At 41.5% G+C, this 23,759-nt stretch overlaps 1 pseudogene; it reads left to right on the forward strand.

The window, feature by feature from the left end:
- The first annotated feature begins 4,959 nt into the window (after positions 1 to 4,959).
- LOC100357528 (la-related protein 4B pseudogene) lies at positions 4,960 to 22,850 on the forward strand (annotated as a pseudogene).
- Positions 22,851 to 23,759: the final 909 nt, after the last annotated feature.

Here is a 23,759-nt window from a genome sequence, read left to right on the forward strand (position 1 = left end):
GTGTTGCTCCTCCGCGAAGAGGGGGAGCGACACCATTTTGCCCATAATGTCATGTCAAAGAAGAATTGCCATGCAGACAGAGACTGTGTGCAAAACAAGCTTTAAGTGAGAAGGTTCCTGGTACTGTAGTAGGAGGGGGGCTCCAAGGGATATCTTGCCTTGGAAACTTGCCAGCAACTGGGACTTTTATACACAAAAGTGGCTACCTAGATATAAGCTCTCAGTGGAGAAGCTAACAACCAATCATAGAGTTAGGATAACAACCAATCATAGGTTGAGATAACAGCCAATCAGAGGCAAGAATAACACCCATCAGAGAGCTGGAGTTGGTAACATTATCCAGCCTGCTCATGATAAAAAACTAAGTGTTGTTACAGGTGGCCTCTGTGAGGAGGCAAGCACTTTGTCCGCTCTTAAATGGACTCTGCCCCTTTTCTATTTCTGACAGGAACCTCATCACACTGCCTATTAACCTGTCTAACTCCTCACAACCCTTCTCTCCACGCCTTGGTGTCAACTACCTATTAATGCTCATTGGTACAGGGAAACAGTATTCGGATGGATAGAGGGAATTGATAGGCTCCCAATTTGGGTAACAAGTTGATGGGCTCCAGACATGGTAAGATAAACTGGGTGCTCACTGGGAATCCTGTCTCTGACATTTGGGCTTCATGCTGTTTGGACCTAGTTTAGGTCCAAATGTTCTGTACTATTCCAGTACCAGTTGGCAGGACATCAGTCCCTCCACAAGAAGGATTTGGTTTGGAACAGTACTCTGTTGATTTGTATCAGAATTTCTTTTGCTTTGGTAAAAATATGTGTACTTCAATTTTAACTTTGTCCAAGAGCTCTCTGAGCTCTATCCTAGCTGATTCGGACATCCTATAGTTATGGTTGTATTGATGTAGGCAGGCAGATAGGACAAAATTGATTAGATTTGTGAGCTGGGTGACCATGCCCCTGTGTGATCTCATACCCCTACCTGACCCCACCTGTATGCTCAATCAGGCTACATAACCACTCCTTTTTGAAAGAAAACTCATATTTAAAAAGTAAAAACTTTTATACTTTTTTTAAAGTTTTAAGTAACTTTATTTAGTTGCAATTAAATCTGGTCTATAGCTGTTTAAATCACCCTGAATTAAGTGAATGATTTTTGTTATTTCATAGTGATTAGATATCAAATTTTTTTAAATTTGATATCTTTGACAGGTTTTCTCAAAATCAAGTCCTAAATTGAGTTTTTTGACCTTGAGGTTTCCAGCTGGGTCCCTGGATATCCTCAAAGGATGTAGTTCTCAGGCTTGTAGAGACAATAGCTAAGTAGTCTCATTTGTGTGGAAAGCAGTGTCAAGTATAATCATAAACTTTAAGCTACATTCATGTAGGCATGTTACTGATGTAAAGATTCTAAAGACTAATAACATCAATAGAGCTCTAATGTTCCTGCCAGTCATGATTGTTATCTTAAAAAGAGGGATGAGTGTAGTACAGTTCTCGGACAGAGAGATGTGACACTGAGACTTTTTATTAATGCTGGTATGAGGCCCAGTACATTTACATCCAAAAGACTTTGCACTGAACAAAGCAGGGCATTGCCTTAGACACTATCTTAGTCTCTTTGTCTCTCTTATATGGTCATATTCCAATTGGGTACTTCAAGGCTAATGGGCTGCTATAGGGTTGCACATGTATATGTAGTTACTGGTTAGGCCATGGTGCCCTTTCTTTGTTCTGGGAGGGCCCTTAACTTTCTGTTTGAAAGCCCCTAGCTCAGGGGACTTGGGGCTTTAGAAGATCTTTGAAATTGTTTTTAGCCCATCATTGCTTGAAATGGTGGAATAGCTTATAAAACACAGTTGTGGTTTTTGAAAACTGTTATATATAACAGAAACAGCTACATCTCCTTGTTCATTGCTAAATTGTCCAAATTTCAATCATAATTTTAAGTCTTTTGTAATACACAATTCTTGTTGTCCTCTGGAAACATTTTACAATGACAAAAGACTCTAACAAATATTATAAATACAGATTTCTGACAAAAGATCAATGGACTAAAAATTTCCAGAACTTTAAAGAAGAAAATGATAGATTTATGAAATTGCTACTGGACACCAAATAAGACAAGAAGTAATTATATGAGATTCAGTGACCAGGTGAAATCTGTGGGTTTACAAGTCATTTACTTAATCCATTGTTGTTTCTATTCTTAAATGTTTTCTCTTCTAGGTTTAAAGATTTTCATGAAATTTCAAAAATTTTCAACACTTTATTAAACTATATTTGTAAATAAGGATAAATAGATTTATCTCTTTCCTCCTAATTCTTCCAAAATTCCAAAGCTTTGGGGTATTTTTGTTTTTCATGGCAATCAGATTGTTTGCATGGGTTCAGTAAGAATCTGTTTTCTTCATAAAAGCATTCAATTTGAAACATTGGCATACCTAAAAATATAAGCAAAATGCCTGACTGCAAGGGCTCCCAGCCTTTCTGTGAGTAAATAAAATTATCATTTCTTAATAGGCATGAAACTTTTAAAAAAATTTTATTTAAGAGGGACCAGCACTGTGGTGCAGGTTAATCCTCCTCCTGCAGTGCCAGCATCCCTTATGGGCTCCAGTTTGAGTCCCGGTTGTTCCTCTTCTGATCCAGCTCTCTGCTAAGGCCTAGGAAAGTAGTAGAAGATGGTCCAAGTGCTTCAGCCCCTGCACCCATGTGGGAAGAAGCTCCAGGGTCCTGGATTTTGATTAGCCCAGCACCGACATTGCTGTCATTTGGGGAGTAAACCAGCAGATGGAAGACTTTTCTCTCTGTCTCTCCCTTTCACTGTCTGTAACTCTACCTCTCAAATAAAGAATAAATAAAATCTTTTAAAAAATTTTTAAGGCATACAAATTTCATGTATTTCCTGTATACAGATTCCATAATATGCTACTTCCTATCCTTCCCTCCCTCCTGCCCACACTCCCAAACTTCATCCTCCTCCCTCTCCTACTTTCATTCTTAATTTTTACAAAGATATATTTTCAGTTAACCTTATACTGATAAGATTAACCCTATACTAAGTAAAGTGTTCAAGAAACAGTATGTACAAAACAGTGTTCCTCAACAGTAGAGACAAGGGCTGTTCAAAATCATTGAGTCACAAAATGTAAATTTCACTTTGGTTTACTGCCTTTTAGGTATTCTATTAGTTATCACAGATCAGGGAAAACATGGTATTTGTCTTTTGGGGCTGGCTTATTTTCTAAGTATAATGGTTTCCAGTTGCACCTATTTTGCAGCAAATGACAGGATTTCATTTTTTTTCCACCGTATAGTGTTTCATAGTAATAGATGTGACACTTAAAAAGACTAAATACTAAACAAAAAAATCAAAAAAAGAACAACAACAAAAAAGATTAAGTGCTATACTATACTTAAAAAAAATCTGGAACCAGCTGCTCCACTTCTGATCCAGCTCTCTTCTGTGGCCTGGGAAAGCAGTAAAAGATGGCCCTGGCTTCAGATCAGTTCAGCTCCTGCCATTGCGGCCATCTTGGGAGTGAATCATCAGATGGAAGACTTTCTCTCTCTCTCTTCCTCTCCTTCTCTGTGTAACTCTGACTTTCAAGTAAAATAAATAAATCTTTTTTAAAAAATCTGAATCTGCCTTAGTTGGGCTTGCTGACTCTGAGAGTATTCCAAATCTGAGATTACTACATAGCCAATCAAATTTTCTTTCTGTGCTTAATACAAATGACCAATCAACAAACTATAATGTCTACTTCAGATTGTATATTTCTTTATTATTCCTATGATGCATGTTTTTATCATTTGTTTTGTTACTCATTTTTTTGAGCTTTGAGTCTACTGCCCATCAGAATTCTACAGAAGTACAACTCCCAGCAAGATAACTCTTGCCTTGCACTTAGAGCTGCAGAAGTGATTAAGTTATATTTTAACAATAGATTGCAGGTAAAGGTATCCTAAGGACTCTTCTACTTCTTTATCACTCAAATAAGTTAGAAAAGGTTTCTAATAATGATTCTTGGTCATCAGTGATTCCTCTGCAAAATGGAACCAGATAAGACCAAACAACCAGTACAGAGTTTATCCTGACAATGTGGAATATAGACTAGCTGAAGGATCACTGATGACAGTGTTTTGGAGAAAAACATGACACAAGTGGATATGGATATAGGAGTTAAGGTGGAATCACTGGTACCAATCTGAAAAGATCAAGAAGTTATGAAGAAGGAATTCTTTCAAATGATTATTTGATAGCAACTATCACAGTAAACTGCCAGAACTGTAACCTCTACAGAGGGCCACCACTTCAAAGATATGCGAGCAAGATATGATGCATGAGAACTCTCATATCCTTTTCTAGAATTTCTATGTAGCAACTGTACTGGGGTTTTCAGACTTGAGATAGCTGTTTGACTTGTTTATAAATAGGAAACAAGGTTTAGGACTGACAGTGTTGACTAAAATCTAAAAAATGGAGTACATGATATATTTTTTCAAAGTATCTGGGTGTTACCACCCAAGGCTTACCAACTTATCTGAGAAAAATAGCAGCTACCTGTGACATACTACAGGCTGCAGAGTAGTTTTCTCTTGAGTAGCCCACATCAACACATGCTACTATTTCTAGAATAGGGAGGTTACTGGCCCACTTACAGCTATTTGGGAAACATTTACTCATATTATCTGATAACCTAAACATTATTCTAAAAAATGTATCATATTAAATCACCATGCTTTCAGACTATCTGGGGAATATATGCACAAATGTGCTAAGCAATGTATTCTAGAGGCTGTGATACCTAATATCCATGAAGCTGGGATTTACAAGCTCCCACCCCATTTAATTCTATCCTACTTGTTAATCAGACACTCCCCTTTCCAGAATGCTTTGTTTCTTATACAGGTCCTTTGGAAAAGGCACCATGTAAGTATGTATACCAAGTCTACATGGAATTTGATGGAGATGTCATAAAACTCCCAGGTGACTACAGTACCTCAAAAAGGTAGGTACAGGAGGTGCTCACCTCTCTTTCATCAAAAACCAATGTTAAAACAGGTGCTGAGATGCCATCTCTCTATTTCCCCTCCCCTACCCCTTTTCTCCCTCTGGCCTTCTCCATTCCTCATGAATGCCCGTGTGTGTGTGTGTGCATGTGTGTGTGTGTGTGTGTGTGTTTGCTTTCTCACCTTTTAGATAAACTTTATCATTTTGTGCTTCATAGGGTCCCTGTATTAGAATGCTTCTATAAGTAGGAGCCATGGATCTGGAATAAAAATTTATTATGCTTTTTATTTTTTAAAAAAGATTTATTTGCTTATTTGAAAAGCAGAGCTACAGAGAGAGAGATAGAGACAGAGACAGAGAAAAGAGAGATCATCCTTTAGCTGATTCACTCTTCAACTAATTTTGGCTAAATGGTTTGACTCTCTGACAGCTTAAATTCCAAACCGAGTCTTCCAACTTTGGGCTTCCAGTCGGATCCCTGGAACTCTCAAAGGATGAGACTCTAAATTTGTTAAAGTAACAGCTGCTTGGGTCAATTCAAATTATATAAAATATATTAAAATCTTATAAATGATGTCAGACCTATGCTGTATTTATGTTTTTACTTTCCAGCTAAAGTGGTCTTATAAAAATAAGAGTAAATTCTGTGTATACAAGCCTTTATGTTGTTAACTAAAGTAAGCCAATGCAGATTGGTTCAGAAAATTGAGGTAATGCAAACGCCCTTGGGTTTGCTCAGTGGCTTGCTTGTTCAGTTTTACATGTCTTTGATATGTTTTAAACTTGTTTCTCTTAATGAGGAAGAATCTTTTCAAAGTTGTAAACATGCACTAGTGTTTGCTGTCCAGGAAGTGTTATCCTCATGTTACTTAAAAACATAAAAATGTAATTTTAACTTTTATTTCAGATAAAGGTGTGGTATTCATTAATAACTCAGTGTCTTAAGTCATCTAGGCATCAGTACTAAGTAAGACTTGGAAAAATATATTATATATACTTTTAACATCTCAAATTCAATTAAAAAAAACTGTTTGAGTTTCTTAACATGTATTCTCATAGGTTGTCCATACATGACAATTCAAGGCTATGTAAAAGTAACTACAGGTATAAAGTTTCAAAAGGTGTAAACAAGTCATAAAAAGTTTTAAAATGTTTACGATTTTAAAATATGGCTTACAGAGTTGAGTGCTAATGCTAAAATTACACTGACCTAAAGTTAGTTTGATCTTCTGTTATAACAATGCTTTTTTTTAAATGTGTACTAATGTTAGTAAATATATAAAAATGGTCTAAATCATAAATCTTGGAATCTGTTTTTGCAAAAACTGTAATGTCTATTTTAACAGTGTCTGCTTAATCGGTTACTCTGCCAATTCTAGAGTTAGGTCCTGTAAGCTCTTTTTGACTGTTAAATAATTCTAAATTATGTAAACTCTTATATACAAGGTTTTTTTTTTTTATTTCTGGTTTATTCGACAACAAGAGACATAAAATTAATGTTAATCCATTGTGTACTCTACTGTCTCTGTTAAGTTATGGTTATGCAGCAAATGCTAAAAAACTGGGTTCCAGAAATGTGCACACACACACACACACACACTCACACAGACAGTGGGGTATTACAGCTCAGGGACAGCTCTGCAGGTTGGCTTGTGCTGCTACCTGCTCCGTGCAAAGTAGCAGGCTGCCACTTCAGCTCCAGATGTGTGGTGATCCAGAATCTCACACACCGGGCCATGATCACTGAGAGGTTGAAGAGTGGTGCAAGGGCTCCCTTTTTATCCTCATTTTTGGAGGTTCTCCAGCTTGCCATTCTCTGACTTGTCCAATCAATGCTGTTTCCTCCTTGCTTAGAGTTGGACAGTCCAGTCTGCATGGGTAGGAGGGTATTGCCTGTAGTGCACTGTTATCTGACTGACCAGGGATGTCTGCTTGGTATGGTTAGGCATGTCTCCCTAACAGCTGTTAGTTATTGCCTCACCTCCTGACTTATAACTCCACTTTATTTTTATTTTGTGGCTAGTGGTACTTCTTAACTCAATGTTTTACTGTGTTTCCACAGTTCATCTTCTTTTCGGGTAAGCGGTGATCTGTGACTCTTTTTGAGATTCCTGTGGATTCCCCACACTGCACCTCCAGGACACATGGCCTTCAGGCCATGTGCTCTAGGCTTCCTGGCCCAGATACAGGCCTAGATGCTCTTCCATGTGGCTGGTTCCTGGTACTTGATATGAACCCCTGTTTACCTCTCTCTCTTAAATAAAGCTCTCACTCTCCTATGCATCTTTCTCACTAAAACCCTAAAACGTACCATGCTGCCTCGTTTATCTGTGCCGGTATTGAGAATTCTTCTCTAAATATTAGGCAAGAACCCTCTTGGGCTTATTAATATTGGGGATTTACTAATAAGCCCATGGTGAAATCGAAGGTGTGGGGAGCAACTGGGAGCAACTCGGACTAGACGAAGTTACTAGACTTATTCTATGCATCTGCTCTCCCACAATATGGCGCTGGGAGAGGAGGAAACAGCTTCTACACAGCTGCCTCCAGTTCAACCAATAAACTGTAGGACCTGCTCCTGATTGGAGGAGAGCAGTGTACTCGGCGTGTGGGTAGCAGAGTTGGGATTGGTGGAAGAGGACTATAAAGGAGGAGAGAGACAACATGCACCAGGAACATCTATCTGAAGGAACACCTGTGCAGCCCCCCGAGAGAGCCGGCCGGCGGTGTGCCACTCCCCTGCGGAAGTGGGGAATGTGGCAGGGGGAACCGCCCTTCCACGGAGGTGGAAGGGACGGTAGCCAACCCGGGAAGAACCAGCAGCAAACCCAGGGAGGGCCGAGCAGACGAAAGAACAGCGCAGGGTCCTGTGTCGTTCCTCCGTGAAGAGGGGGAGTGACATAATGGTGCCATGACTCTGATAGGAAACCTAGGAGGGAAGAAGTGGGAAGAAGTGGGAAAATACCAGAGAGACTAGCAAACAGCCTAGGAAAAAGCCAGACGGAAAAGGTGCCGGAAGAAGCTATTGAAAGCCTAGGCATAGACTCAGATACGGACTGTGGGAAAGAAGTTAGGATTTAAAAGTGAAAGCAAGAAGATACTTAGATACGGACTGCAGGTTGAAAGCGAAAGTGCAACCTAGAAGGAACACCACGGACTGTGGGGAGAGGCCAGGAGAAATGAGAGGGGAATATTGTTGGAAGAAAAGTTAGGAAACATACCGGGTAGAAAAAAAAAAATGTTAGGGAGGATGAAGCCGCGGGGGCAGGCCGAGGCAGAGATGTAAGCTATATTGGGATTCATCGAGTCAGCCCGGGGAACAAGAGGCAAAAATCTGGAACCAGAGGCAGAGACGTGGGCCGCCAGGTTGGAATCCATCAGATTAACCCCGGGGAGCAAAAGACGGGAAGCCAAACCAAAAGGCACAGACATAAGCTATAGGTTGCATTTCGCCAGGTTAGCCTGGGGAACTTAGACTGAATACCGGTGGCAGAAACGTGAGCTAGGCTGTGTGACTTGCAGAAGCCACCACGCGCAGAGAGAGTGCACGGGGCGCGAATAGATAGGGAATGTGGTGCTAGCGCAAAGGCCGTGGTTCCGGCGCGAAGGGCGTGGAGACCGCGGAGAGCGCGCGAAGCTGGGAAGTGGCTCAGAGCCGGGAAGCCAGCAGATGAGAAGCACGGGCTGAAGCTGCGCAGAGCCGGGAAGCAGCCTCGGGGCGGGTGCCGGGAAGCTGCGGGGATAAGAGAAACAGAAGTTTAGAAGTAAAATGAGAGAAATAGGAATGCTGGCAGATAGAAGTAAAATAGGAGAGATAGGAATGCCCGGAGGTAGAGAAATAGAGAAAAATAAGGCCTCCCCACAACACAACATGGCAATGAGAGAGCTTGGATTCGGTCTGCCTGATTAGTAAGACGATAAGCACCTGTGGGTGGCTGCAGGTCACCAAAGACAGGCACGTTATCAACACCAATAAGTCTCCCCACAATACGGCAATGAGAAGGCTTGGATTTGGTTTGCCTGATTGCTAGGGCTTGTAAGCACCTGCAGGCAATTCTAGCAGAGCAGAGCATGCGCTGCAGGGCACCGAACACAGGCACGCATCAGCGCCTAAAAACCTCCTCACAACATGGCAAAGAGAGGACCCGGATTCGGTTTGCCTGATTGATAGGGCTTGTAAGCACCTGTGGGCAACTCTAGCAAGCAGAGCAGAGTGTGTGCCGCGGGGCACCGAAGACAGGCGTGTATCAATACCAAAAATAAAAAGAAAGGGGGATCTGTGGGGAGCAACTGGGAGCAACTCGGACTAGACGAAGTTACTGGAATTAAGACTTATTCTATGCATCTGCTCTCCCACAATATGGCACTGGGAGAGGAGGAAACAGCTTCTACACAGCTGCCTCCAGTTCAACCAATAAACAGCAGGACCTGCTCCTGATTGGAGGAGAGCAGCGTACTCAGCGTGTGGGTAGCAGAGTTGGGATTGGTGGAAGAGGACTATAAAGGAGGAGAGAGACAACATGCACCGGGGAACATCTATCTGAAGGAACACCTGTGCAGCCCCCAAGAGAGCCGGCCAGCGGTGTGCCGCTCCCCCGCGGAAGTGGGGAAAGTGGCTAGGGGGAACCGCCCTTCCATGGAGGTGGAAGGGATGGTAGCCAACCCGGGAAGAACCAGCAGCAAACCCGGGGAGGGCCGAACAGACAAAAGAACAATGCAGGGTCCTGTGTCGTTCCTCCACGAAGAGGGGGAGTAACATAATGGTGCCATTACTCGGATAGGAAGCCTAGGCAGGGTTTAGTGTCGTTCCTCCATGAAGAGGGGGAGCGACAGAAGGCACCCCAAATTCCGGTAGCACATGTGGCACCCCGGATAGCATTTCTAGGGAACTTTAAGGGGCCACATTTTTAGTGGAAATTTTAGGGGGTCTTTCTGATTTCAAATTCCATTAGGATGAGAGTGGAGCTTGACACCAGTGGTTAGGCCATGTGGCCACCTGGATTCCAGTAATGGTGGCAGGGGCTAGGGCCTAGGATGTTGCCAGCCTGTAGAATGTGCCATAGATAAGACTGCATCGTTTTCCTAACACTTATGGCTGCTGTGGGAAGAGGTTTCTCATTTAAATAAATCTTGCTTTCCTCACTGCCTGTCCACATGAAATTCCTTGTGAGACAAGCACCCCAGACACCTTCTTTCATTACAATTTTCCCCCATTTCTTTGGTGTGGCGAAATCATGAAAGAGTTGAGTCTCTGGTTTCAGTGTCATGGCTTGTCACTAGATCGATGACAATGCTTAAGTTCTCTGATTCCTCCTGGTGGTCCTCAAACCTTCTAGCACCTGTGTCCTTCAGTTCTGCCTCAGTCTAATGGTAGAACAGAGACCTGGGACTTCCCTGCTCTCTTAAAAACCTACTGTAAATTTTCACAGATGCACCTGATGAAGTTGTGAGGAGCAAAAATTAATAATGGGGTTTCTAAGAGTTGAGTGTCTACTTCTCACTGTTTCTACACACACACACACACACACACACACACACACTCCTCTCCTGGACAAAAGATTTCCCAGGTACAAAATTAGGTGATGTTATCAGATTCAGTGGCCTTCTTTACACCAAGCAAGCAGTATTTTGGTGGTGTGCATTTGTTGAAGGGGAAGACTGGAACCACCTATGAAATAATTAGGATAAGGATAGGATTTTGAAGTGTAAAATACTGGGCTGTTTTCCAAGGCCTGCTTCTAAGGCTACTGCATTCCTTCTGCAGAGCACATGTTTTGCTTCCCATGGTTGCTTTCACACACATAGGCTAATTTCTATCTTCCTATCTAAAAATATTGAAGAACATGAAAACCTTGGATAGAAGAATACCCTTAGAAACAAAAGCTGAAGGAATTTTCTGATTACATGGGAAAAATTAAACACATTAAGGAAATGTCACTGGAGAAGAAGCTAAGGGTCCTTGTATTTGTGCAAGAAATAATTCAGGTGTGAGACAGAGAGCAGTGAAAGGCAATGTAGCAAAGTTTATTAGGGTTGGGACATACATAAGAATGGATGGGCACTTCTCCAGACAGAACCTGAGAGAGAGTGCTTAGTTCACATTTAGGTGAGGGTTTTTAAGGGGCTGGGTCATGCCTTTCCACTTTTTTTCTCCCCATCTCCTCCTCCAGAACAAAGGACGTCTTAGGTGTAAATAGGACAAATTTCTTTGTGAGTTTCCAACTGAACTTGTCAGACAGGGGAAGCCTGGCTAGCTTGGCCAAGGGGCTTCTCTCTAGGGTGCCCGCTTTAGAGGAAGGATGCTTATCAGGCCAGATAGAAGGGGTAGGACCCCCTGGAAGGTTATCAGGGTCTGAGGGCAGGACTTTGAAGTGCAGATACTGGATAGCACCTCGAATGTTATTGGGTGACTTTGAAATGAGAATGCTGGACTGCTGTAGATGTCAATTTCCTTAGGCCCTTGTCACACACATAGGTTCATTTCTGACTTCCCACCTAACAAAAAGACAGAAGAATCAAGTTATCCTATAATCTTAGGTTTCTAAAATAAAAGAGTTTTACTGTCAGATCAGAACAGTCAGAACCAAAGAGGAAGAAAAAACTTACAGGAGATGCCTAGAAATTTGACAAAGGAAATCATCAATTAAGGAAACTACTAAAATGGGAAACTGCATTAAAAATAGATTTCAAAATGAAACATTAAGACTTATATGTATATATACACATATATATAAAGTATATATATATGACTTATTACAGATACATATTATATATACACATACATGTATATATATGTAAATATCTGTAATTAAATAACTTTATTGGTTTAGAATGTTGACCAAATCCATAGTTCTGTCTTTGTACTTACATAACAATGCTCAATTTTGAGCAATTCATAGAAATAATTTCCTTCTAATCTCAGCCAAAGCAATCTCACACAAAATCATCTGCTACAAATCTGTAACATTCTTATATTCTCTTATATTCCTTAAGCTATATGTTCTGCTTTGTTCCTCTCTCTCCTTGCCAAACACCAGTTTTATTTCATGTTAGGACAAGTATCATTTGCATTCTTTGTGCAAGGTGTCCAATGTGTAACAAATCTTCCCAGCCAAATGAATCAGTTTACAGGTTTCTATTGGAATTCCACTCCTGGGCAAGGTTCACCAGTTCCAACAGAGTAGGGGCCAGGGAAGTCATGCATCAGAGGTTGGGAGGGCTCCTTTTATAGATACAGGGCATGGGGGTTAAAGGTAGAGGTGTGTCTGATCCTCATTGGTTGACTTTTAGGTGCACACAAGACCTTGGCAAGGAATTTTCATTCCTGGAATTGTGGGTCTTCTCTCTTGCAGATCCTGAAGCTACCACTTTGTAATTTGAAACACATCTTGGGTGCCAAGACACATTCTCATTCTCATTTTTCTCTTCCCTATTTTTGGTTTCTTAATTTGCATTTTGAAATAATCCTAAAAAGCCTCTAAAATAAGAGCAAAGTATTTTAATAAAAGAACATATAGAATTTCAATTTATTTTAAAGTAGTCTAAAATTATTTGTCTTATATCAATGATTCATGTAACCAAAAAAGTTCATTGTCTTTTATAATTGTTTTTCAGTTACAGAGCTCATTTTTATTTGTTTTTCTTAGAAATAATAATTACTCCATTTCTTCTGTTGTACAGTTTAAGGAAAGAGAAAGATAGCTATTCATAAAGGAGAAAACTAACCCTTTTTTATGTTTTTTTTTACTTTTATTTAATGAATATAAATTTCCAAGGTACAGCTTATGGATTACAATGGCTTCCCCTCCATAACATCCCTCCCACCTGCAACCCTCCCCTTTCCCACTCCCTCTCCCCTTCCATTCACATCAACATTCATTTTCGATTCTCTTTACATACAGAAGATCAGTTTAGCATACATTAAGTAAAGACTTCAACAGTTTGCTCCCACACAGAAACACAAAGTGAAAAATACTGTTTGAATACTACTTATAGCATTAAATCACACTACTAAACAGCAGTAAAAAAAAAAAAACAATGAAATCTGGTCATTTGAAACAAAATGGAGGAATCTGGAAAACATCATGCTGAGTGAAATAAGCCAGTCCCAAAGGGACAAATATCATATGTTCTCCCTGATAGGTGACAACTAACTGAGCACTGAAAAGGAAACCTGTTAAAGAAAAATGAACACTATAAGAAATGGTGACTTGATCAGCCCTCACACTGACTGTTGATGAACAACTTGATATGTTATCCCTCTTAGTATTTTTTTATTTGTTCTACTTAATACTTTTGGTGGAATACTGTAATCAATACACAATTCTTCTTAAGTGCTGAAACTTAACTGAAAAGTGATCACTGTTAAATAGAAGAGTGGGAATAAGAGAGGGAAGATATGTGTAATTTGGGACATGCGCAAGCTGACTTACCTCAAATGGTAGAGTTAGAAACATACCAGAGCATTCCAATTCAATCCCATCGAGGTGGCATGTACCAATGCCATCTCACTAGTCCCAGTGATCAATTTCTGTTCACAATTGATCATAATGATGGGACTAAGAACCAAAGAGATCACATAAACAAGACTAGTGTCTGCAAATACTAGCTGATAGAATAAAAAAGGGAGAGAACGATCCAACATGGGAAGTGAGATACACAGCAGACCCATAGAATGGCAGATGTCCTAACAGCACTCTGGCCTCATAATCAGCCCTTAAGGCATGCAGATCTGGCAAAAAGCCCATGAGAGTATTTCAGGCATGGAAAGCCAAGACACTCTGGGTGAAAAAAAAAAAAAACTAAATGAAAGATCTCCACGAGTGAGATCCCAGTGGAAAGAATGGGTCATCAAAGAAAGAGGTACCTTTCTCTGAAGGAGGAGAGAACTTCCACTTTGACCATGCCTTGTCTAAATATGATCAGAGTCGGTGAACTCAGGGGGCTTCCATAGCCTTGGCAGCTCATGACAAGAGCCTAGGGTGATTACTGATGCCATAAACAAGAGTGTCAATTTGTTAAGTCAACAACAGGAGTCACTGTGCACTTACTCCTCATGTAGGATCTCTGTCCTTAGTGTGCTGTACATTGAGATTTAATGCTATAACGAGTACTCAAACAGTATTTTTCACTTTACGTTGCTGTGTGGGAGCAAACTGTTGAAATCTTTACTTAATGTATGCTAAACTGATCTTCTGTATATAAAGAGAATCGAAAATGAATCTTGATTTGAATGGAAGGGGAGAGGGAGTGGGAAAGCGAGGATTGTGGGTGGGAGGGACATTATGGAGGGGAAGCCATTGTAATCCATAAGCTGTACTTTGGAAATTTATATTCATTAAATACAAGTTAAAAAAAGATTTGCTGCAGAATAAAGTCAACTATTAAGCTTAAAGCTCCCTTTCACTGGTTCATTCCCCAAATATCTGCAATGGTCAAGATTGTGCCAATATTTAATGTGGGGTCAAGAACTCTATATAGGTTTCCCAAATGGGTGGCAGAAACCCAGTAGGTTGAACCATCACCATTGCTTTCCAGGGTGTGCATTAACAGAAAACTGGAGTATGGTTCTGGATGAAGATATCAGACTCATGCACTGTAATGTAGGATTCAGACATCTAACTACTAAACCTGCCTGCTCCTCTTATCCATATTTTTAAAATACATATAATATATGAAGAGTAATTTTATTTACTCTTAGTTGTGGATTTAAGATTTTTTTAAAAGAATTATTTATTTGAAAGTCAGAGTTACACAGAGAAAGGAAGAAAGAGAGAGTGAGAGAGAGCACACAAGATCTCCTATCCACTGTTTCATGCCTCAAATGGCCACAGTGCTCTGGCTGTAACCAGGAGTCAGGAGTTTCTTTCAGATTCCTCACATGGGTACAGGGGCCCAAGAACATGGGCCATCCTCCACTGTATTTCCAGGCATATTAGCAGGGAAAAGGATTGGAACTGGAGAAGCTAGGTCTTGAACGAGCACCCATAAGAGATGCTAGTGTCAGAGTCAGTTTCTTTACCCACTATGCCACAATGCTGACCCCCTGGCTATAGATTTAAAAGGCATGTAACAATAAAAAATAATATTACATGACAATTTTTGGAATGACTGTTGAGATGGCATTAAATTAGAAATATTCTGTTTCCCATTTAGTAGATAGACTGGATAAGAGAAAAGGAAATGAGACAGGCACTATAGCATAGGGAGTTAATCCTCCTCCTGTGGTACTAGCATCTCATATGGCACTGTTTGGTGTCCTGGCTGCTCCACTTCTGATCCAGTTCCCTGAAAGGGACACTAACCCACTGTTGGTGGGAAGGCAAACTGGTTAAGCCACTATGGAAGTCAGTCTGGAGATTCCTCAGAAACCTGAAGATAACCCTACCATTCAACCCAGCCATCCCACTCCTTGGAATTTACCCAAAGGAAATTAAATTGGCAAACAAAAAAGCAGTCTGCACATTAATATTTATTGCAGCTCAATTCACAATAGCTAAGACCTGGAACCAACCCAAATGCCCATCCACAGTAGACTGGATAAAGAAATTATGGGATTTGTACTCTTTAGAATACTATACCGCAGTCAAAAACAACGAAATCCAGTCATTTGCAACAAGATGGAGGAATTTGGAAAACATCATGCTGAGTGAATTAAGCCAGTCCCAAAGGGACAAACATCATATGTTCTCCCTGATCGGCGACAACTAACTGAGCACCAAAGGGGAAACTTGTTGAAGTGAAATGAACACTATGAGAAACAGTGACTTGATCAGCTCTTGTCCTGACGGTTGATGTACAATGTAATACTTTATCCATTTTAGTATTTTTTTCTGTTCTAGTACCATTGGTTGAACTCTGTAATTAACACACAATTATTCTTAGGTGTTTAAATTTTAACTGAAAAGTGATCCCTGTTAGGAATTTGGAAAACATTATGTTGAGTGAAATAAGCCAATCCCAAAGGGACAAATACCACTTGTTCTCCTTGATAGGTGACAACTAACTGAGCACCAAAAAGGAAACCTGTTAAAGTGAAATGAACACTATGAGAAACGGTGACTTGATCAGCCCTCACCCTGACTGTTGATGAGCAGCTTAATATGTTATTCCTCTTAGTATTTTTTTGTTTGTTCCACTTAATACTTTTGGTTGAATACTGTAATCAATAGACAATTCTTCTTAAGAGCTGAAACTTAACTGAAAAGTGATCACTGTTAAATAGAAGAGTGGGAATAAGAGAGGGAAGAGATGTGCAATTTGGGACACGCGCAAGCTGACTTACCTCAAACGGTAGAGTTAGAAACATACCAGGGCATTCCAATTCAATCCCATCAAGGTGGCATGTACCAATGCCATCTCATTAGTCCCAGTGATCAATTTCTGTTCACAATTGATCATAATGATAGGACTAAGAACCAAAGGGATCACATAAACAAGACTAGTGTCTGCAAATACTAGCTGATAGAATAAAAAAGGGAGAGAACGATCCAACATGGGAAGTGAGATACACAGCAGACCCATAGAATGGCAAATGTCCTAACAGCACTCTGGCCTCATAATCAGCCCTTAAGGCATGCGGATCTGGCTGAAAAGCCCATGAGAGTATTTCAGGCATGGAAAGCCAAGACACTCTGGGTGAAAAAAAAAAAAAAAAAAACTAAATGAAAGATCTCCACGAGTGAGATCCCAGTGGAAAGAATGGGTCATCAAAGAAAGAGGTACCTTTCTCTGAAGGAGGAGAGAACTTCCACTTTGACCATGCCTTGTCTAAATATGATCAGAGTCGGTGAACTCAGGGGGCTTCCATAGCCTTGGCAGCTCATGACAAGAGCCTAGGGTGATTACTGATGCCATAAACAAGAGTGTCAATTTGTTAAGTCAACAACAGGAGTCACTGTGCACTTACTCCTCATGTAGGATCTCTGTCCTTAGTGTGCTGTACATTGAGATTTAATGCTATAACGAGTACTCAAACAGTATTTTTCACTTTACGTTGCTGTGTGGGAGCAAACTGTTGAAATCTTTACTTAATGTATGCTAAACTGATCTTCTGTATATAAAGAGAATCGAAAATGAATCTTGATTTGAATGGAAGGGGAGAGGGAGTGGGAAAGGGGAGGATTGTGGGTGGGAGGGACATTATGGAGGGGAAGCCATTGTAATCCATATTCTGTCCTTTGGAAATTTATATTCATTAAATGAAAGTTAAAAAAAAAAGCAGTGGAAGATGACTCAGGTGCATGGGCCCCTGCACTCACAGGGGAGACCCAAAGGAGATTCTCGCTCCTGGCTTGGGATTGGCGCATTGTGGCCAATTGGGGAATGGACCAGATGATGGAAGTGCTCTCTCGGTGTCTCTTCTCTTTGTCTAAAACTCTGCCTCTCAAATAAATAAATAATAATAGTAACAGATACAAAGAAAATAATAACTGATTTTTGGAAATCCCAGAGAAGAGAGAAGGAAGTCCTCACCACAAAAGATCAGGCTAAGACCATCATATTGCAGCAATTCAGGAATCTCAGCTTGTCTGGAATGGCTTCTTATTTATGACAGTGAACACAATGGAGATAGAGGTGAAAGACCTGTACCTGCTGAACCCCAGGTTTTGTATTTAGACTGTTCAGTCTGAAGAGTGCTGGTCACTGTTTCATCATCCTCTCCACCTTAACACAAACAGACATAAATCCCATTTATTATTTGCTACATAAGCAACACCTTATACTTTAGCTCTTTGCCTCTTCCAATGTTCAGTCATTTTGTGGAGGAACTTAAGGTTCCTATCAGAGAATAGTTAACTCATGGTCATAGTTGTTATGTCAGAATTAATTCATGTTTAGCTGTCTCATAATGAGTTAGGAGATGCATTTGAAACTGATAAGGAAATAGTTCTGTATTCTTAAGTTCAAAAATTTATAATCATGTATAATTTCCCACTTTACTCAGACATCTACAGGTTATTTCACAGCATAGCTGTGACACTCCCATATATTGAAATGACTGACTGTTCAGATTGTGTACATATCCCAGTGATTGTGTGGGAAAGACATGTGGAAGGCCAGCACAGGAAAATACTTGAGGGTAATCCCAACCATGGTTTAAATTTTCTATCCATAGAGCCACCCACTTGGTACAGTTATGACCTTCTCTCCTAGACATTGGTACAGATGGCCTTGGGTGAGCAAGGATGTCCATCTTTTAGGAGTTAGTCACATTCAAGGATATGGTTATGGATGTCACCAAGGAAGTTCAGGCCCTGCTTGAGACATCTGAGGGGAAGCTGTACAGGACATGATTCTGAAGAACATCTGTTTTATGAGCAGTAAGACATATGGATTCTAATTCAAGGAAGAGTTTTTAGGAAAAAAATGTAGCATTCATTTATCTAACATTTTAACCCTCAGGTATTCACCCAAGGGAAGTAAAAATACATATTATAGAACATTTTCCCAAATCTGCCAGTAGGCAAGGAGACAAGACTAGAGAGTCCTGGATTATATAAAGCAAAAGGTCATAAATGAGATTAAAATAAAATCAGAGAGATGTTTTTCAGATATAGGATAGGATTGAAAATTGGGAGACAGATTCAGTTTAAAGTGAACCATGGTTCTTCTGAGGTAAAGCAGGACTGAGGCTTTTAAAATAAAGAAAGGGGGGGATGTCCAGATTTGCATTCTTTGAATACATATAGGATAGGATGAATGCACTGGTTTGAATTGATGCAGGAACTAGCATGTGATTCAATAGTTCAAGCTGCTCTTCTGACATTGACATCTCATACAAGAGTGCAGGTTTGAGTCCTGGCAACTCCTCTTCCAATCTAGATTCTTGCTAATCTGTGGAGAAGGCAGTGGATAATGGCCCAACCATTTCTGTCAACCATATGGAAGACCTGGATGAAACTCCTGGCTCCTGTCTTTCATCTAATTCAGCCCTGATTGTGGAGGGCATTGTGTAGTAAGCCAATAGATGAGTGATTTCTGCTGCTTGTCTTTCTCAGTCTCTCTGACTTTCAAATAAAAACTAAATTAAAAATTAAGGAGTGGCCATTTGACATAGTGGTTGGACCACTGCTTGGGATGCCTGCATCCCATGTCAGAGAGCCTGGGAAAAGTCCCAGCTCTGCTTCTGATTCCAGCTTCATGTTGGTGTGCATTCTGAGAGACAGTGATGAGGGTTAAAGGAGTTGAGTCCATGCCACCTTTGTAGAGACCCAAATTTTGTTTCAGGTTGCTGGTTTGAACTTGGTACTTCCCCAGCTGTGGTATAAAGTTGGGGGTGAACCAACAGATTTGAGATACACCCCATGTCTACTTTTCAAGTACAAAAATAAAATAATTATTTTTAAAGAGCAACAGGGTTTTCAAAACCTTTAAAATAGAAAGATCAAGCTGTTTCCAAAGTATCACAAATATATTCACAAAAAGAAATGCATAGTGAATATTATTCTATTTTTGTGCAGTCTCCACACAGGCATGTAGATGCTTAGAAGGGTGTCACTCCCCCTCTTCGCGGAGGAATGACACAGGACCCTGCACTGCTCTTTTGTCTGCTCGGCCCTTCCCGGGTTTCGGCACCATTATGTCGCTCCCCGTCTTCGTGGAGGAACGACACAGGACCCCACCTAGGCTTCATATCCGAGTGACGGCACCATTATGTCGCTCCCCCTCTTCATGGAGGAATGACACTAAACCCTGCCTAGGCTTCCTATCTGAGTCATGGCACCATTATGTCACTCCCCCTCTTCGTGGAGGAACGACACAGGACCCTGCGCTGTTCTTTCATCTGCTCGGCCCTCCCCGGGTTTGCTGCTGGTTCTTCCCGTGTTGGCTACCGACCCTTCCACCTCCGTCGAAGGGCGGTTCCCCCTGCCACTTTCCCCACTTCCGTGGGGGAGCGGCACACTGCCGGCCCGCTCTCTCGGGGGCTGCACAGGTGTTCCTCTTAGATGTTCCCGGTGCACACGTTGTCTCTCTCCTCCTTTATAGTCCTCTTCCACCAATCCCAACTCTGCTACCCACACGCCGAGTATGCTGCTCTCCTCAAATCAGGAGCAGGTCCTGCTGTTTATTGGTTGAACTGGAGGCAGCTGTGTAGAAGCTGTTTCCTCCTCTCCCAGCGCCATATTGTGGGAGAGCAGATGCATAGAATAAGTCTTAATTTGAGTAACAGTCTAGTCTGAGTTGCTCCCCACAGAAGGGGACAAGTTTTACAACTTCGGCCTAATAGGAATTGGGCAAGGTTTAGCCTGCATAATATTTGATGCTGTCCCTGCTTTACTAACATGATATGGATATTGTCATCTTAAAATTTGGTCATTTTAAGAGTAGTTAATTTTGAAATTATCTCAAACTTACAGAAATACCATGAGTCCTATTCACTGAGAATGCCCAGTTATTATCCTTAAGTACTTTTGCCCCTGACCCACCTCAAGCTGGGTCCCTCCAGTGCTCCTTTATGAGAAAATGTGGGCCCTGTATTCTCATCGGAAGCACCCTGGTCCGATGCTGGACTCTGCTCGGTCTCCCATCTGCGCTATGATGGATGCTATCAACTTGGTATTTAGTGAATTTCTGCTAGATTGATTCACACACAACCTTTTAAGGATTTATTTAGGTGTGTTCTCATGGGAAGGGAAGGAGTGTTGGGGATCCGGAGTCTCAAGGTTGAGACATTTTTGGCCACTACACCCGACCCATGCCCACCCTTCCTCCCTTTGTCCAGCCCAGCTCTGCAGCGCTGCCTCTTCCTACAGTCTCCCTCCTCAGCTCTCCCCGTGTGTTGAGTGGTCGCTGGGCACCAGGGCTGCTGCAAGGAGCATGCCGGAGTCTGGTCATGTTGGGTGGGCGGCACTGGTAGCATTCTGAAGTTTACATTAAACTTCTCCCAGTGAAACCCAAGACTTCTGGTCAGGATGCTAAAGTTGTGGCTGAACTGCAGGCACAGCAAGGCCGAGAGGGCAAGGACAGCTCTCATCTGATGAATGGTCCTATATCTCAAACCACTTCTCAAAGAAGTTCCATCCCAGCTTTGAGTCAGGTGCCAACAACTAAGGTTTCAGAGCTAAACCCTAATGTGAAAGTGTGGGGGACTCATGTTACATTTGGAAGCAAGTAGTGCAGCTGTCAGTTTGAGTGCTGCATGGGAGGAGACAGCTGGCCGTGGGGCAGACTGCAGCCCACAGGGACTAGATGTCAATGGTGATGGTGACAAAAGTCATGAGAATGCAGCATTACCAGACTTAGATGAGTCAAAACAGACATGAATGCTTTGGATCTGGATCATGCAGAATACGGATCTCTACCTGAAAATAGTAAAACAGGGCGAAATGAATCTCAACCAGAAAGCCAGGAAGACTCTCAAGAAGTACTTAAAAAAATTGGAATTTTGTTTATCCAGGGAGACTCTCGCTAGTGCCATGTATCGTACATCACAGATGGATGATGATCAGTATGCTCTAATTACAATGGTAGCTAACCTTGACCATATCAAGAAACTCAGTACTAGTGTGGATTTGATTGTTGAAGTGCTGAGATCTTTACTTTTAGTCCAGGTGGATGAGAAGAGAGAACAAGTAAGCCCAAATCAATCGTTGCATAGTAATATTGGGAGAAATATGTGAATCTATGCCTGTGGAAGAAGTAGAAGCACTATTTAAAGGAAATAATTTACTGAAATTTATAAACTGTGAATTTGCCTATAATGATAATTTATTTATTACATTTGAAACAGAATCTGATGCACAACAGGTTTACAAATACCTGTGAAAAGTCAAAACTTTTCAAGGGAAACCAATTAAGGTGCAGCTAAAAGCAAAGGCAATAGCTATAAACCCACTTTTGCCAAAGAATGGATTTAGATCTCACGACATGAACCTTTATACACAGCCAGGTTACACATCATTTATTTATACAGTCCCCGACAACAGTTGCCTCTGCACAACCCGACTGCCCCCCATTGTCAACAATGCATAGCTATTCCGATCCACCCCTGGTAACTCTATTTCCAAATACTGGATTTATACATGGGTTTTTACGTCTCCAACCTTCAAGCCTGCAGCCTCTCCTCTGACTTCACTCAGACAGTATCCTCCCAGAAGCAGGAAAAAATCCTTTGGCTATAGGAAGAAAAGGGAGGAGAAGTTTACAAGCAGACAAACTCAGTCTCCAACATGACCAAAGCCTCCATCACCAAACTTTGAACTGGGGTTGTCCAACTTCCCCCCATTACCTGGAGCTGCAGGCAATTTGAAGCCAGAGGACTTGTTTGAAAACAGGTTATCTAGCTTGATAAAAGGGTTATCAAAGGAAAGGAGCCTCAATGCAGATGCAAGTAGGAATGCTATTCCTGTAGTGGTCCCCAGAGAGCCCTCACTGCTGGCTTCTTGTGCTGTATCAGCAACATATGAACAATCCCTCTCCCCAGCCCATTTACCTGAGGATCCCAAGGTGGTAGAAAAGCAGAGGGAAACCACAGTGTGGACAGACTGCCTTCTGTCCTTACTACAACTGTGTGTAAATTGGTGCAGGTGAGTGGAGCTGCCACAGAATTGCGAAATCCCAGCTACATGGAGATTTGTCAGAGAACGAGTAAAGAGCTGCCTTCTTCCCCACTGCAACCCCCAAAAGGACAAAAGTCAAATGTTGACAGCTGTAGGAAGGAGGAGAAGAAGCTCACTGCACCTGTGGAGAAATAGAGGAAGCCTCTGCCCTCAAGTCCACTCCCGGAGTCCCCAAAGACCAGAGGGGGCAGCCTGGGCCCCAGCCCTCACCCCCAGCTGTTGGAAAGTGTCTTCACAGAGGACAGAACACTCCCCCCAAGTCTCCTCAGTGAAAATCCTATGTCTGGGAGCGGTTGCATAGAGCTGCATTAGCCACAAATGAAACACTCTTCCCACTCAGTATGAGAATGAGTCGCTGGTTAGGCGCTTGCAGTGTCTGTGAGCCCCACGGAATGCCTGCAAGTTATTTTTTTCTTCTGAGAGTCAGATTCTCCCCCTCTTGAAAAAAAAAAGCTGTTTTTCAGGATTTAATTAGCATAAACCTTATTTTTGGTTGATGGTTAACTGGAGGTGATGTGTAAGTCTGATTTTTTTTCAGGATAGAAAATGCATTTATCCCAATAGATTTGTGTTTTTTATTAAGCCTCTGTGTGGTTCTGAATGCAAGCTATATATAGTAAATTTTTCTAAATTAAGGGAACTATGCTACTTTAATTTTTTTAAATCATATTGGTCTAGAAGTGTGTATCTCAGATGCCCCAGCAGATAGATGAGGGATGGCAAGGGTGGCCTTGGCCTCAAGGTGGAAAGGGGTTGGCAGTGTCAGGTTGCTGACACACTGGCATGGGAGCTGTGCTTTCATCTAAACTGTTAACAAGTGAGTCTAGCATTTAAAAATACATATAAATGTACATATAGGCCTTTTTGGATCCAGTGGGCAGAAAGAACCTGCAGAGTGCACCCTAGAAAAACCTGAAAGCTTTGAGTTTTGACATCCTGCCAGCAAGTAGCCAGCTTCTCCCCTCAATTGCAAGTGGCTACCACCTAAAATCAATTCAAAACATGTGAATAGAACCTAAATGAAAATATACTTTGTTGGCCACTGACACATTGCCAGGATGTTGTATCATGGAGTGGTTTTGATCCCTGTGAGCTGGCTGCTCTGGCTCTTGGCCTAGTGCACCTGTTCCATGCACATTTCTGTTCATGTTCCACTGGCCCTGGGTACTCTCTCAGAAGAG

Source organism: Oryctolagus cuniculus, chromosome 1 (genome assembly GCF_964237555.1).
Source record: "Oryctolagus cuniculus chromosome 1, mOryCun1.1, whole genome shotgun sequence".
Classification (NCBI taxonomy): domain Eukaryota; kingdom Metazoa; phylum Chordata; class Mammalia; order Lagomorpha; family Leporidae; genus Oryctolagus; species Oryctolagus cuniculus.